At 43.8% G+C, this 15623-nt stretch overlaps 1 protein-coding gene and 1 long non-coding RNA gene across 3 annotated transcripts in view; both read left to right on the top strand.

Moving 5' to 3' along the window:
- Positions 1 to 15623, top strand: part of LOC118396847 (neurobeachin-like) — a 372037-nt gene that overhangs the window by 1312 nt on the left and 355102 nt on the right. The gene's annotated exons all lie outside the window — the stretch shown is intronic.
- LOC127908656 (uncharacterized) lies at positions 8159 to 9486 on the top strand. The gene is made up of 5 exons (XR_008067894.1): positions 8159 to 8434; positions 8605 to 8854; positions 8889 to 8956; positions 9192 to 9257; positions 9325 to 9486. It is a non-coding gene; the product is annotated as an uncharacterized LOC127908656 (long non-coding RNA).

Here is a 15623-nt window from a genome sequence, read left to right as displayed (position 1 = left end):
CAGGTACAGGGCAGAGATGTGTGCTGCTGTGGTCTGGCTGCAAGACCCATTCCACCTGTATGCTCTGTCATGCTCTAGTGGTTAGAGTGTTGGACTAGTAACCAGAAGGTTGCAAGTTCAAACCCCTGAGCTGACAAAGTACAAATCTGTCTGCCCCTGAACAGGCAGTTAACCCACTGTTCCCAGGCCGTCATTGAAAATAAGAATTTGTTCTTAACTGACTTGCCTAGTTAAATAAAGGTAAAAATAAATCACCAGGGAAACAAGAAACACACCAGATATCCCCAGCACACTGTCTACAGCCCCTCTGCATCAGGTGCAGACTCATGCCGTGGTGTTCACAGACTGACCCTTTTGCTCTGTGGTGAGCATAGCTCTTCCACAATATGTTATCAGCCACCACAATACCACCCATTATCATGACCATATGGACCCCAGGGATGGCAGTAGCTCAAATTGGAAACATGATATGAATGTTTCCAGGAGATGGACCAATCTGTTGACAGGCTTCAGCTTAGTGGAGTTGAACTTGGCACTCCGTGTGAAATTGAGACTAAATTGTGATCATTTTCAATGGGGAAGATTCCTCTGTGGCGAACAAGTCTTCAATATATGCTGATGTTATAATGGCTTTATAAAATACATTTCATTGATTGATTTGACATAGACGTGTGTGTGTGTGTGTGTATGTATGTGTATATATATATAGGTGGACATATATATAGGTGGACATCGGCTAGTGAAGGCTGGTAGTAACAGTAAATCCTAACTGTGGCTGATGCCTAGTTCAGACTTCACCAATCAATCAATCAAATGTATTTATAAAGCCTTTTTTTTTTTTTTACATCAGCCGATGTCACAAAGTGCTGTACAGAAACCCTGCCTAAAACCCCAAACCGCAAGCAATGCAGATGTAGAAGCATAAGAGGCAACTTTAATGGTAGCTATTGCAGGTATGAAGATGGAACCAGTCCATTCAACCATCATATTTCACTAATAGTTCCCATTTGGCCTCTTAGGCTTCCTGTCTAATATATCTGGGTAAATGGTGAAATATCAGTCCTAATAGGCTATAGTTGTTTCATATGATAGCTTTCATTTGTAGAGAGATGTGTTGGATGGAAAAACTGTCTATATTAACCATCATCCATCAACTCCTTGTAGAAGTGGAAATTGTATTTGAGTCACAAATGGCACCCTATTTCCTATATAGTGCACTATGTTTGACCAGAGCCCTATGGTCAGAAGTAGTGAACTATTGGAATAGAGTTCCATGTGTGAACATACTGTGTTTCATGTGATGGTTTTTAGTGCTGCATGTCAGGAGGTGTGTTTTTAATGTGCCCCTTGTAATGATGAAGCAGTGTGTATGATGGTGAACAGTTCTGTATCGAGAACATTATGTTTCTTTCTGAGTAATGTCTCCTCTCCTCTAACTAATGGTTCCATTAACACGTCCCTGTCATCAGGCAGGACAAACTACAATGCATGAGAACTAGAAGGAATAGCATAACACTCAATTAGGGATTGTTAAAGAGCAAAAATGGAATCTAAAAAGGTGATTGCTGTAATGGAAAACAGACACAAGCAGGCTAGGGTAGAGATGTAGAATGCATCCCAAATGGCACCCTATTCCATATACGGTGGACTACTTTTGACCAGTATACTATAAAGAGAATAGAGTGCTATTTTGGATGCACAATATGAGTGTACAGGGCTGCATCTGTCTGATTCATATCCCCACAGTTCACTTGAGGTTGGATGAACACATACTGTAGCAGCACGGCCTCAATCGGAGAGAGACAGTGGGATGGAGGGAACATTTTAGCATAATGCTAATATAATGCTAATCGTGTCTCTCCTGTATGTATGAATGAATGATTTAGAGGGTCAGGACTCTGAACAGAGACCAGTCTGATTACAGAACAATGGAGAGAGCGACGTGGAGCGACTGAGAGCAGAGTCAAGTAGGATCAGGTTGACAATGATGAGTGGATGAAAGGATGAAAGGAGGAGTAGGAAGAGGTGGAGTAGGACGGGAAGAGAGATATAGGTCAAGTTCCTGCCCGACTAGATTTGCAGGCATTGCATTGAGTCAACCAATGGTTGCGTGCTATGTCGTCATCATCGACTATGCAGTCGGGCATCAGATGGTGATATCATATGATGTGGTTAGCTGATGTGTTAAAAATACAGTACCTATCCAGGCATTGTAAGATCTTGCATGTATTTGCAATGTACTTGGGAAGGAACTTGACCATAGTGATCTATCGTATGAGGCCATGTAAAAACCTTGTACACATGATCTTGATGTGTACATGCATCCTGAACTTATGGACTGGCATGTTGAATCTAGCTAGTGTTATGAATAACTAGGGTATTTTGGGGGGCAGGTAGCCGAAGTGGTGAGAGCTTTGGGCCAGTAACCGAAAGGTTGCTAGATCAAATCCCTGAGCTGATAATTAAAACATCTGTCGTTCTGCCCCTGAACAAGGCAGTTAACCCACTGTTCCTAGGCTGTCATTGTGAAAAATAATTTGTTCTTAACTGACTTGCCTAGATAAACTAAAGGATAAATATGGCTGAGAACTGAAGTTGGCCATCCCTCGATCTAGACTAGGTTATGTCCCAAATGGCACCCTATATAGTGCACTATGGGCCCTGGTCAAAAGTAGTACTGGACGTTACAGTATAGAGAATAGGGTGCCATTTGGGATGCAACCTAGATGATGGAACACCACTCCTGGGTCTTAAAGGGCTCAAATCCATTCTGACACATCAACTGCACACTGTCCCGTGGAGGAGAATAATGAACCTCCTATCAGACAGATGCTGCAACACTGTGTTGTGATGCTATAAGGCAGTATCCTGCCCCACGGTGCCACCTTCCATCATCTCAGCTCATTAAGCCTGGTTAGCTCGTTTATCTTCTCTATAGAAGCCAGTCTGAATAAAGCTGTAAATAAGATAACGTGTCATAATGAATTAAGTCTCCCCTCTAGGTGGGTTTCATTCAGCAGGATTGTATTCATTAATGCACACCGTAGCAAAATGTTTCGCAACTGAAAAAATGTTGTAAACGAAAATTACCGTTTCTTATTGGAAAAGTTCAGGTCTATTTTCTTCCGTTTGGTTTCTAGTGAATACTACCCAGGAATTTGATTGTTTAATGAGGGATGAGATTAATCAGGACTTTTTCACTTAGCAACATTCAGATTCAGTGTTTAATAGTCACATGTACAGGGTTGCAGGTGTGATTGCTGGGTACAGTGAAAATCTTAGGCTTCGAGTTCCAAGATGCAGGACTAAGTTAATTAAAATGATCTAAATGGTAATAAAAACACCAACAATATGAATATAAATGGCACTATATGCTATGTACAATAACTGTAGCAGTGATGAATAAATAAGGCAGAGTAAAGACTGTTGAGGGGGTGGGGGAGAAAAATGACCATTGAGGGAGTGTGGGGACTAAACAGAATTAAAAACCTGTTTTGATCAGCAGTCTGTTCTTCACCTGTAGTTTGTCCCAGCAGTTCATTAAATATGTAATAACACCATGTTCATAAAGTGCTTCTCTGAAACCCAATAATGCTAAGATCAGGGACCAGTACACAGTGTATTTACATGAGCATATTTTGGATATTACTGACTAGGTCAGAGAACTAGTCATCTGGAATATGATTATGATTCTGGTCAGCCACCGCAAATACCCATCACCATTCTGCCTGGCTGGTGGTGTCTCTGGGTGGCAGCTGGCACGTTGCCACACTTCCTATCCCACATCTGTTTTACAGGGTGGCTGACAAGGTGAGGGATGGGTGGCTGATGGATGGCTGATTGATGGATCAGAGGCTACTGATAGATGCTGCAGTAGTCCTACAGTAACAGTGTTTTAGATGCTGCAGTAGTCCTACAGTAACAGTGTTTTAGATGCTGCAGTAGTCCTACAGTAAGTGTTTTAGATGCTGCAGTAGTCCTACAGTAACAGTGTTTTAGATGATGCAGTAGGCCGACAGTAACAGTGTTTTAGATGATGCAGTAGTCCTACAGTAACAGTGTGATAGATGATGCAGCTGGCCTACAGTAAGTGTTTTAGATGCTGCAGTAGTCCTACAGTAACAGTGTTTTAGATTATGCAGTAGTCCTACAGTAACAGTGTGATTGATACAGTAGGCCTGCAGTAAGTGTTATAGATGATGCAGCAGACCTACAGTAACAGTGTGATAAATGATGCAGTAGGCCTACAGTAAAAGTGTGATGGATGATGCAGTAGGTCTACAGTAACAGTGTGATAGAAGATTCAGTAGACCTACAGTAACAGTGTGATTGATGATACAGTAGGCCTGCAGTAAGTGTTATAGATCCTGCAGTACTCCTACAATAACAGTGTTTTAGATGATGCAGTAGTTCTACAGTAACAGTGTGATAGATGATGCAGTAGACCTACAGTAACAGTGTGATAGATGATGCAGTAGGCCTACAGTAACAGTGTGATAGATGATTCAGCTTGCCTACAGTAACAGTGTGATAGATGATGCAGCTTGCCTACAGTAACAGTGTGATAGATGATGCAGCTTGCCTACAGTAACAGTGTTTTAGATGATGCAGTAGTCCTACAGTAACAGTGTGATAGATGATGCAGCTGGCCTACAGTAAGTGTTTTAGATGCTGCAGTAGTCCTACAGTAACAGTGTTTTAGATTATGCAGTAGTCCTACAGTAACAGTGTTTTAGATTATGCAGTAGTCCTACAGTATCAGTGTGATTGATACAGTAGGCCTGCAGTAAGTGTTATAGATGATGCAGCAGACCTACAGTAACAGTGTGATTGATGATACAGTAGGCCTACAGTAACAGTGTGATAGATGATGCAGCTGGCCTACAGTAACAGTGTGATAAATGATGCAGTAGGCCTACAGTAAAAGTGTGATGGATGATGCAGTAGGTCTACAGTAACAGTGTGATAGAAGATTCAGTAGACCTACAGTAACAGTGTGATTGATGATACAGTAGGCCTGCAGTAAGTGTTATAGATCCTGCAGTACTCCTACAATAACAGTGTTTTAGATGATGCAGTAGTTCTACAGTAACAGTGTGATAGATGATGCAGTAGACCTACAGTAACAGTGTGATAGATGATGCAGTAGGCCTACAGTAACAGTGTGATAGATGATTCAGCTTGCCTACAGTAACAGTGTGATAGATGATGCAGCTTGCCTACAGTAACAGTGTGATAGATGATGCAGCTTGCCTACAGTAACAGTGTGATAGATGATGCAGTAGACCTACAGTAACAGTATGATAGATGATGCAGCTGGCCTACAGTAACAGTGTGATAGATGATGCAGCTGGCCTACAGTAACAGTGTGATAGATGATGCAGTAGACCTACAGTAACAGTGTGATAGATGATGCAGCTTGCCTACAGTAACAGTGTGATAGATGATGCAGTAGGCCTACAGTAACAGTGTGATAGATGATGCAGTAGACCTACAGTAACAGTGTGATAGATGATGCAGCTTGCCTACAGTAACAGTGTGATAGATGATGCAGTAGGCCTACAGTAACAGTGTGATAGATGATGCAGTAGACCTACAGTAACAGTGTGATAGATGATGCAGTAGACCTACAGTAACAGTGTGATAGATGATGCAGCTGGCCTACAGTAACAGTGTGATAAATGATGCAGTAGGCCTACAGTAACAGTGTGATTGATGATACAGTAGGCCTGCAGTAAGTGTTATAGATCCTGCAGTACTCCTACAATAACAGTGTTTTAGATGATGCAGTAGTTCTACAGTAACAGTGTGATAGATGATGCAGTAGACCTACAGTAACAGTGTGATAGATGATGCAGTAGGCCTACAGTAACAGTGTGATAGATGATTCAGCTTGCCTACAGTAACAGTGTGATAGATGATGCAGCTTGCCTACAGTAACAGTGTGATAGATGATGCAGCTTGCCTACAGTAACAGTGTGATAGATGATGCAGCTTGCCTACAGTAACAGTGTGATAGATGATGCAGTAGACCTACAGTAACAGTGTGATAGATGATGCAGCTTGCCTACAGTAACAGTGTGATAGATGATGCAGTAGGCCTACAGTAACAGTGTGATAGATGATGCAGTAGACCTACAGTAACAGTGTGATAGATGATGCAGTAGGCCTACAGTAACAGTGTGATAGATGATTCAGCTTGCCTACAGTAACAGTGTGATAGATGATGCAGCTTGCCTACAGTAACAGTGTGATAGATGATGCAGCTTGCCTACAGTAACAGTGTGATAGATGATGCAGCTTGCCTACAGTAACAGTGTGATAGATGATGCAGTAGACCTACAGTAACAGTGTGATAGATGATGCAGCTGGCCTACAGTAACAGTGTGATATATGATGCAGCTGGCCTACAGTAACAGTGTGATAAATGATGCAGTAGGCCTACAGTAAAAGTGTGATAGATGATGCAGTAGGTCTACAGTAACAGTGTGATAGAAGATTCAGTAGACCTACAGTAACAGTGTGATTGATGATACAGTAGGCCTGCAGTAAGTGTTATAGATCCTGCAGTACTCCTACAATAACAGTGTTTTAGATGATGCAGTAGTTCTACAGTAACAGTGTGATACATGATGCAGTAGACCTACAGTAACAGTGTGATAGATGATGCAGTAGGCCTACAGTAACAGTGTGATAGATGATTCAGCTTGCCTACAGTAACAGTGTGATAGATGATGCAGCTTGCCTACAGTAACAGTGTGATAGATGATGCAGCTTGCCTACAGTAACAGTGTGATAGATGATGCAGCTTGCCTACAGTAACAGTGTGATAGATGATGCAGTAGACCTACAGTAACAGTGTGATAGATGATGCAGCTTGCCTACAGTAACAGTGTGATAGATGATGCAGTAGGCCTACAGTAACAGTGTGATAGATGATGCAGTAGACCTACAGTAACAGTGTGATAGATGATGCAGCTGGCCTACAGTAACAGTGTGATAGATGATGCAGCTGGCCTACAGTAACAGTGTTTTAGATGATGCAGTAGTCCTACAGTAACAGTGTGATAGATGATGCAGCTGGCCTACAGTAACAGTGTGATAGATGATGCAGCTGGCCTACAGTAACAGTGTGATAGATGATGCAGCTGGCCTACAGTAACAGTGTGATAGATGATGCAGTAGTCCTACAGTAACAGTGTGATAGATGATGCAGCTGGCCTACAGTAACAGTGTGATAGATGATGCAGCTGGCCTACAGTAACAGTGTGATAGATGATGCAGTAGACCTACAGTAACAGTGTGATAGATGATGCAGTAGACCTACAGTAACAGTGTGATAGATGATGCAGTAGGCCTACAGTAACAGTGTGATGATGCAGCTGGCCTACAGTAACAGTGTTTTAGATGATGCAGTAGTTCTACAGTAACAGTGTGATAGATGATGCAGTAGACCTACAGTAACAGTGTGATAGATGATGCAGTAGGCCTACAGTAACAGTGTGATAGATGATGCAGCTGGCCTACAGTAACAGTGTTTTAGATGATGCAGTAGTTCTACAGTAACAGTGTGATGATGCAGTAGGCCTACAGTAACAGTGTTTTAGATGATGCAGTAGGCCAACAGTAACAGTGTGATAGATGATACAGCTGGCCTACAGTAACAGTGTGATGTGTAGCCTAACTGTGTTAGTGTACCAGCTTTATTCATCTACACAGCCCCAGGAGAACAGCCCCAGTGACCTTGCTGCTGCAGTAATATAAAAGTGTGTTTGAAATGGCTCCCTATATAGAGAATAGCGTGCTGTTTGGGATGCAGACAACGACAGCCCCATATTCATAAGGACCGCCCGTGCATTCCATGTCTAAGCACTCAGTCTCAGTGTAAGGATCACTATTTCTCATCTTTATATTTTCCTTGATTTAAGTTGAAATCTAAATGTAAATCAGTAATAGTGAGGTGACTAAACTCAGGCTACTGTTTGTCACATGGCTTATATCCTGCTGTCTAAACATGACAAAGCAGTGTGTGTACTTGCGTGTCTGTTTAGGATGTCATGCTGCTTGATAGTCTTAGTGGGTATATACAGTTTGGATATAAGGGCGCAAGGCGAGACCCAGATACAGTTACAGGAGGCAGATGGTTAGAGTCCAAGGTGTTTATTAACAGTCCAAAAGAGGTAGGCAAAAGAATGGTCGTGGACAGGCAAAATGTCAAAACCAGTTCAGAGTTCCATAGGTACAGAATTGCAGGCAGGCTCGAGGTCAGGGCAGGCAGAATGGTCAGGCAGGCTCGAGGTCAGGGCAGGCAGAATGGTCAGGCAGGCTCGAGGTCAGGGCAGGCAGAATGGTCAGGCAGGCTCGAGGTCAGGGCAGGCAGAATGGTCAGGCAGGCTCGAGGTCAGGGCAGGCAGAATGGTCAGGCAGGCTCGAGGTCAGGGCAGGCAGAATGGTCAGGCAGGCTTGAGGTCAGGGCAGGCAGAATGGTCAGGCAGGCTCGAGGTCAGGGCAGGCAGAATGGTCAGGCAGGCTCGAGGTCAGGGCAGGCAGAATGGTCAGGCAGGCTCGATGTCAGGGCAGGCAGAATGGTCAGGCAGGCTCGAGGTCAGGCAGGCTCGAGGTCAGGGCAGGCAGAATGGCAGGCAGGCACGAGGTCAGGGCAGGCAGAATGGCAGGCAGGCACGAGGTCAGGGCAGGCAGAATGGTCAGGCAGGCTCGAGGTCAGGGCAGGCAGAATGGTCAGGCAGGCTCGAGGTCAGGGCAGGCAGAATGGCAGGCAGGCACGAGGTCAGGGCAGGCAGAATGGCAGGCAGGCACGAGGTCAGGGCAGGCAGAATGGTCAGGCAGGCTCGAGGTCAGGGCAGGCAGAATGGTCAGGCAGGCACGAGGTCAGGGCAGGCAGAATGGTCAGGCAGGCTCGAGGTCAGGGCAGGCAGAATGGTCAGGCAGGCTCGAGGTCAGGGCAGGCAGAATGGCAGGCAGGCTCGAGCTCAGGGCAGGCAGAATGGCAGGCAGGCACGAGGTCAGGGCAGGCAGAATGGTCAGGCAGGCTCGAGGTCAGGGCAGGCAGAATGGTCAGGCAGGCACGAGGTCAGGGCAGGCAGAATGGTCAGGCAGGCTCGAGGTCAGGGCAGGCAGAATGGTCAGGCAGGCTCGAGGTCAGGGCAGGCAGAATGGCAGGCAGGCTCGAGGTCAGGGCAGGCAGAATGGCAGGCAGCCACGAGGTCAGGGCAGGCAGAATGGCAGGCAGGCACGAGGTCAGGGCAGGCAGAATGGTCAGGCAGGCTCGAGGTCAGGGCAGGCAGAATGGCAGGCAGCCACGAGGTCAGGGCAGGCAGAATGGCAGGCAGGCACGAGGTCAGGGCAGGCAGAATGGTCAGGCAGGTGGGAATGGAGTCCAGAAAAACAGGCAAAGGTCAAAACTGGGAGTACTAGTAAGAATAGAAAAGCAGGCGCATGGGAAAAGCACTCTGGTTGCCTTGAACATACAAGATGAACTGCTACAGAGAGGCAGGATACACAGGGATAAAAACATCAGGGAAAATAATCCACACCTGGAGGGGGTGGAGACAATCACAAGGACAGGTGAAACAGATCAGGGCGTGACACTGGGAGCAGAGTTGAATGGTCAGAAATCGGTATGTATTGGGCTACGTCCCAAATAGAACCCTATTCCCTATATATTGCACTACATTTGACCTGGGCCCATATTTAGGTGTTCACTAAATAAGGAATAGGCTGCCATTAGGCCTGGTCTGTCTGTATCTGTTATGTTTCTGGGTCATAATGCTTCTTAGTACAGGAAACTTTCTAATGCCCCCTGCCCCCTGTAGCGCTACATACCTGTCTGGATTAGTAGCCTTTGACCGACATTACAGAGAAAATACCAGGGCCATGTCCCAAATAGAACCCTATTCCCTATATAGTGCACTACTTTTGAACAAGGTCCATAGGTCTCTGGTCAAAAGTAGAGCACTAGATAGGGTACCATTGGGATAGATCCCAGGCTAAGCTCAAAATCAGCCTTGGTAACCAACACTGTGCAGCCTCTTATAATTTTCATTGAGCAACGTTCTGGAACTAATCACAATGGAACACCACAGTCCCTGTTTGGTCTTCATGCTGCTAGTCCCCACATCAATATTTTGCTGAGAAAAGCTGTTTATTTTTTCGCAACAAACGTGTTAGTGATGTTTATGTTTTTTGCCTGAGGCAAATTGAAACCTTCAGCCACATTTACTGGATGTACTTAGTTGGGCCATGATCTTTCAATTCCCATTAAAAGGCATATTGAGGTGATGAAGACATGGTTACAGCTTGGGAGACTTCTGTCCTGTTGTCTTGTGGAATTTGAGCTTCATAGAATTAAGTTAAACATTTACCTGAAGACATGGACATTCAGAACGTATCTGAGGAATGGACAGGCATATTTCAGCTTGTGTTAGCTCTTCACCCAGGAAGTAGACAGTCTGGAGGTTCTGATGACACTGCCAGAAAATAATGAGTACAACATGTAAACATGCCAATGTTATGTCACGTATTAACATCCCCCTTCTTCCCATTGGCTGGGCCGGACTGTGAGTGTGATTGCATCTCAAATGGCACTCTTTACCCTATATAGTCCACTTCTAGGGAATAGGGTGCCATTTGGGACTCAGGCTGAGAGCGCTAGGAGGGTCTGACGTGAAGAAACAGACATCACAGCTCCACATCTCTGGATGAAAACAGATGTGTCAGTATGCATGTCTCTTTCATGATGTTACTTTCCTCAAGATCATTTTTTTTTTCAAAAGACCAAAAGCTGGCTGACATATTTGAAACAAGCGTCTACTGTTACAACAGCCCTGTGGTGGGTTGTCTGTAGATAGATAGATCATAGATAGATGTGTGGTTGTATCAGATCTAGAGGGAATAGCTTTGTATCAATCAGGAGAGTAGGGGTTGATTTACCACTACATTAACATCAGATCTCTGTTCAGCTCTGCTCAGCTCAGTGGTGATGGCTTCTGGGAGACTTCCCTCCTCCTTCTTCTCCTGCTTCTCAGTTCAGATGCTTCTTTTTGTTTTTCATGGCAGGCATCTAAAATTCATGTTGTCCCAGTTTCTCTGGATCTCTGGATGAGTTTCTCTGGGTTAAAGCCATGTTGCCATACTGCTGCTGTTGCACTCTGGGACAGACATTCTCTCTCTCTCTCCCTTGTTCTCTAATTTTCTCTCTCTCTCACTATGGGCTCATGTCTTGGATGGGGAAACGTGAGTCTTAAAAAATAGTGTTGATTTTCAGAATACATTTCGACTCACATTGGGAATATTCATTCTCTAAACAACAAATCCCAAACCCAGCAGGCCCTCTGAGCGTGTTTGATTGTTTTTAAATTCCCGCGGTTGGTTGAAGTTGAAACACTACAATGGAGCCCTTGGGCTGCTGGGCCTGTTCACAACACACATCAACCCTGTACAATCTACTGACTAGGAATAAAGGAATGGCTCTAGCAGCCAGCAGTATAGCCTTTTAATTAGGAACCACAGTCTATCTGTGCTGTCCCAGAGCAGCCTCCTGTTTGTCCCAGGCAGAAGGGATCAATCCTGGGTTGATGCAGCCGGAGTGACGGGGCAGAAGTAACAGACCAACCTGGGGGTAGGACTGTGACCCAAATGCCACCCTATTCCCTTTAGTGTAGACCTGCCTGCAGTTCCGCTGAAACCCTCCTGCCTTTGTTTGCATCTATTTGCATCTTGTTTACATATATTTACATGTTGTTTACATCTATTTACTACTTGTTTACATTTACATTTCTTCCATAATAATTTGAAATGGGGAGGTATCTTACAAGCCTCCCAGGGTTTTCTACCTTTCCTGCACATGCTCATTTAGTTTTCCTTTTAAACTCTGATCACATTGTTTTGTATTTTCTTGTGTGAAAAAAAAATCTACCAAAGCCTGCTTAGTCTGACATCTGTTTAGTTTAGACCTCTTCCTCTGTAGTAGACCTCTTCCTCTGTAGTAGACCTCTTCCTCTGTAGTAGACCTCTTCCTCTGTAGTAGACCTCTTCCTCTGTAGTAGACCTCTTCCTCTGTAGTAGACCTCTTCCTCTGTAGTAGACCTCTTCCTCTGTAGTAGACCTCTTCCTCTGTAGTGATCTGCCTTCTCATTCCAACTGCTCTCTATAGTGATGTCATGTAGTCCCTTTACATACCATGCTCCAGGTTATAGTGACAAATCTACACTAGCACTGTTGGAGCTATAGGAACACAAGCATTTCACTACCCCCGCAATAACATTAGCTAAATATGTGTATGGGACTAATAAAATGTTATTTTATTTCATTTGATTTTATTGACTGTTTAGATCCTCTCTGCTACTGTGGGAGTCAGTGCATGTGTCTCAAATTGCACCCTATTCCTTACATAGTGCACAGCTTTTTACCAGGGCCCCAGTCGAAAGTAGTGCTTTATATAAGGAATAGGGTGCCATTTGAAAGATGCCAGCCAGCAGCTTTGGCCTCTCAGTGTTGTGTCCCAGTGTTGTGTCCCAGTGTTGTGTCTCCTCTCTGTTTTGTCTCTCTGTGTTGTGTCCCTATGTTCTGTTGTGTCTGGGATGAAGTATCTATGTCGCTGGAAACAAACCACTAAAGCCCAGAGGAGCTGTTAAAGAGATGGGCCACAAGCCACCGCAAAGGCCATGGATCTCTCTCTCTCTCTCTCTCTCTCTCTCTCTCTCTCTCTCTCTCTCTCTCTCTCTCTCTCTCTCTCTCTCTCTCTCTCTCTCTCTCTCTCTCTCTCTCTCTCTCTCTCTCTCTCTCTCTCTCTCTCGTTCATGCGTGGTAACCCTGGAGAATTGCTGATGGGGGATTTTTTGGCAGCTGCCTACATTAGCATGGCCCTGATGGAACATTATGTGCTCACTGCCTCCCCACATTAGCATAAGAGGGCTGTAGGCCATGCCTTCCTGTTCTGGGTAATGGGGACCAGGGGCAAAGCTGGTAGGAAGAGGAGAGGAAGAGAGGAGAGGGGGAAGAGGAGGAGAGGAAATAGGGCTACAGATGGCTGGAGGGGGAGAGAAACAGAGGAGAGGAGGAGAGTAAAGGAGGAGAGAGGGGATATGGGGCTCTGGGGGACGAGATGGGGGCACAGCTGGCTTCTGTCTTGCAGGAGGAAGAGTGGAGAGGAGGAGAGCAGAGAAGGGAAAGGGGGAGAGGTGGGGGTGAGGATATGGCTGCTGCCTGCTGTCTTCCAGAAGGAGAGGAAGAGGAAACTAGAGGTGGGTAGTAGGAAGAGGAGAGAGGAGGTGGGCTGCACTATGTCTATATCTGGAAATAGGGTGTTAGTTGGGATGCAGACAGTGTTTTTCCCAATTTTGCCAATACATTTTATAATACTTCTCTGTGGACATTAATAAAAAACTTAAACCCCCCACCACAGGGAAGAAAGAAAAGATTTACATTAGCCAATCATTTCAACATTTGGGTTATAACTTAGACACTATGTTACTCCACCCCAGAAGATGACTAAGTAATACAACCCACTGGGTACAGATGTCATTTCATTATCTAGTTTTGATTTACATTTGGTTGAGTTGTCAACTAGTGTGAATTCAACGTGAAATAAACAAAACATTTGACATGTCATTGGATTTAGGTTAAATGTTGGGTAAAAAAAAGACTACATCCCCTTACGTTGATGACTTTTTGCAAATCCAATGATTTTTCCACGTAGGGAGGATTATTTAAGATATATCAATCCCTCTAATTACCTCTTTAAACACCTTTTTTCTCACCTTACCTTCTCACCCTTCTGTCTGGTGTCATCTCCCTCCATCTCAACTATCATCGACTGCTTCTGTCTGGAAATAGATATGCATATTTATGCTAATGAGGCATCCAGGGCATGTAAGTCATCTAGGGCTGTGACAATACCAGTATCGCAATATTTTTTCCACGTCAAAAATGAAAACACGAAGCAGACCAAACTCTTTTGTCCTTTTAAAAACCTGCTGTATGCAATATTGTGTGCTATAGAGTACCACAGTATGAGTTATAATACCCATGAATCCTACCGGTAAACAGGGAAATGGTTCCAATCGTTTTCCCACCATTCATTTTTCAAATCGTTTTTCTTTTTTTAGAAACACTTAAAATAAGGGCTGTGTTCCATGTAGACATACCCTGGCGTGGCGTTTTGATAACTGTGTAAATCTCTCTATGTCAAGGTGACTTTTATCAATATTTCTGCTTGTACTTTTGACAAGTGATGGCGCCGGAGGGGAGGGCGGCCGTCTCATTGGCCCTTAACCAACCGTGCTATGTTGTTTGTCTTTTCGTGTTCTTCTTCAATGAGTACTGCTGCTCTTTAATCTCTTACTTTGTTTTTGGCATTTTCTTAACTGCATTGTTGGTTATGGGCTTGTAAGTAAGCATTTCACTGTAAGGTCTACTACACCTGTTGTATTCGGCGCATGTGACAAATACAATTTGATTGGATTTATTTACCCCCCAAAATGAAACGCTAATTAGCTGCGAATGTGGCTATCAGAAAGAACTACAAATACCATGATGATCTAGACAAGACTGCCAAATCGAGTCAAAGGTAAGAATCTCTGGATTAGCTATCTAATGTTAGCTAAATGTAGCATCGAATAAAGTAGCTACATATCTTTAAATGGCCAATACTTTGAACTGTCTTGTGCAAGTTTATCAAATGTCACGCCACGATAAGCCTACACAAAACACAGCCCTTATTTGAAGTGTTTCTAAAATCTCCTAAAATAAGGGTTGAAAATGATTTGAACCATTTCCCTGTTTGACCGCTAGGTTTTATGGGTATTATGACACTCCACTTTGGGGCTCTATAGCTTGAAAATAATGTGACTCTGGATGACAACATAATGTTTTTCTAAAGAACTCAAATCCGCTTTGTGTTTTGTTTCCACACTGTTAACACTGTTAATAAGACAAGTCTGTGTTATGAAACTGCTGATTGCAGTGTCATTTAATTCCAGTTTGCCTCTAACTAAGATATGTGGCTCATACATATATTCATGAGAGAGTAATGGACAATTGAACATGTTCCATTCCCATAGTTTAAATGTAGGATTTCAGCTTGGCAGCCCTGTGGTTATTTATCCCCTTATTGCCTATTGTTCTGTTTTGAGCTGCAAGGCATAGGATCCATCCCAAATGGCACTCTATTCCCTATACACACTATTTTTGACCAGGGCCAATAGGGAATAGGGTTCCATTTGGGACACTTACTCAACCAGTATAGAGAGAAATAACAAGGATTTATACTGTTGTATTATACAAAAGAGAAACAAGGCTACAGGTGTAGGATCTTAAGCTGATTAATCTTTTGTTGCTGAGAATTGTCCTGCACAGAAGGAAATGCAAACTTGTAGTGTATAAAGTTTGTATTTCCACTTTGAAATATAAGACTTGATTTGCCCTAACAAAAAATGTATCAACCCTTACAAAAATGTAAATTTATCATATTACACATAATAATTCCCATTTCCTGTTGCTGCAGGATTATTTCCCTGCTGTAGCAAACTGGCTCAAATTAAGATCCTGCATCTGAATGTGACTCTATAATATTTCTTATCGTGAATGCTGCAGGCCTCTTATAG

This window comes from Oncorhynchus keta, chromosome 18 (assembly GCF_023373465.1).
Source record: "Oncorhynchus keta strain PuntledgeMale-10-30-2019 chromosome 18, Oket_V2, whole genome shotgun sequence".
Lineage (NCBI taxonomy): Eukaryota > Metazoa > Chordata > Actinopteri > Salmoniformes > Salmonidae > Oncorhynchus > Oncorhynchus keta.
This window is presented reverse-complemented; position numbering and strand designations above follow the sequence as displayed.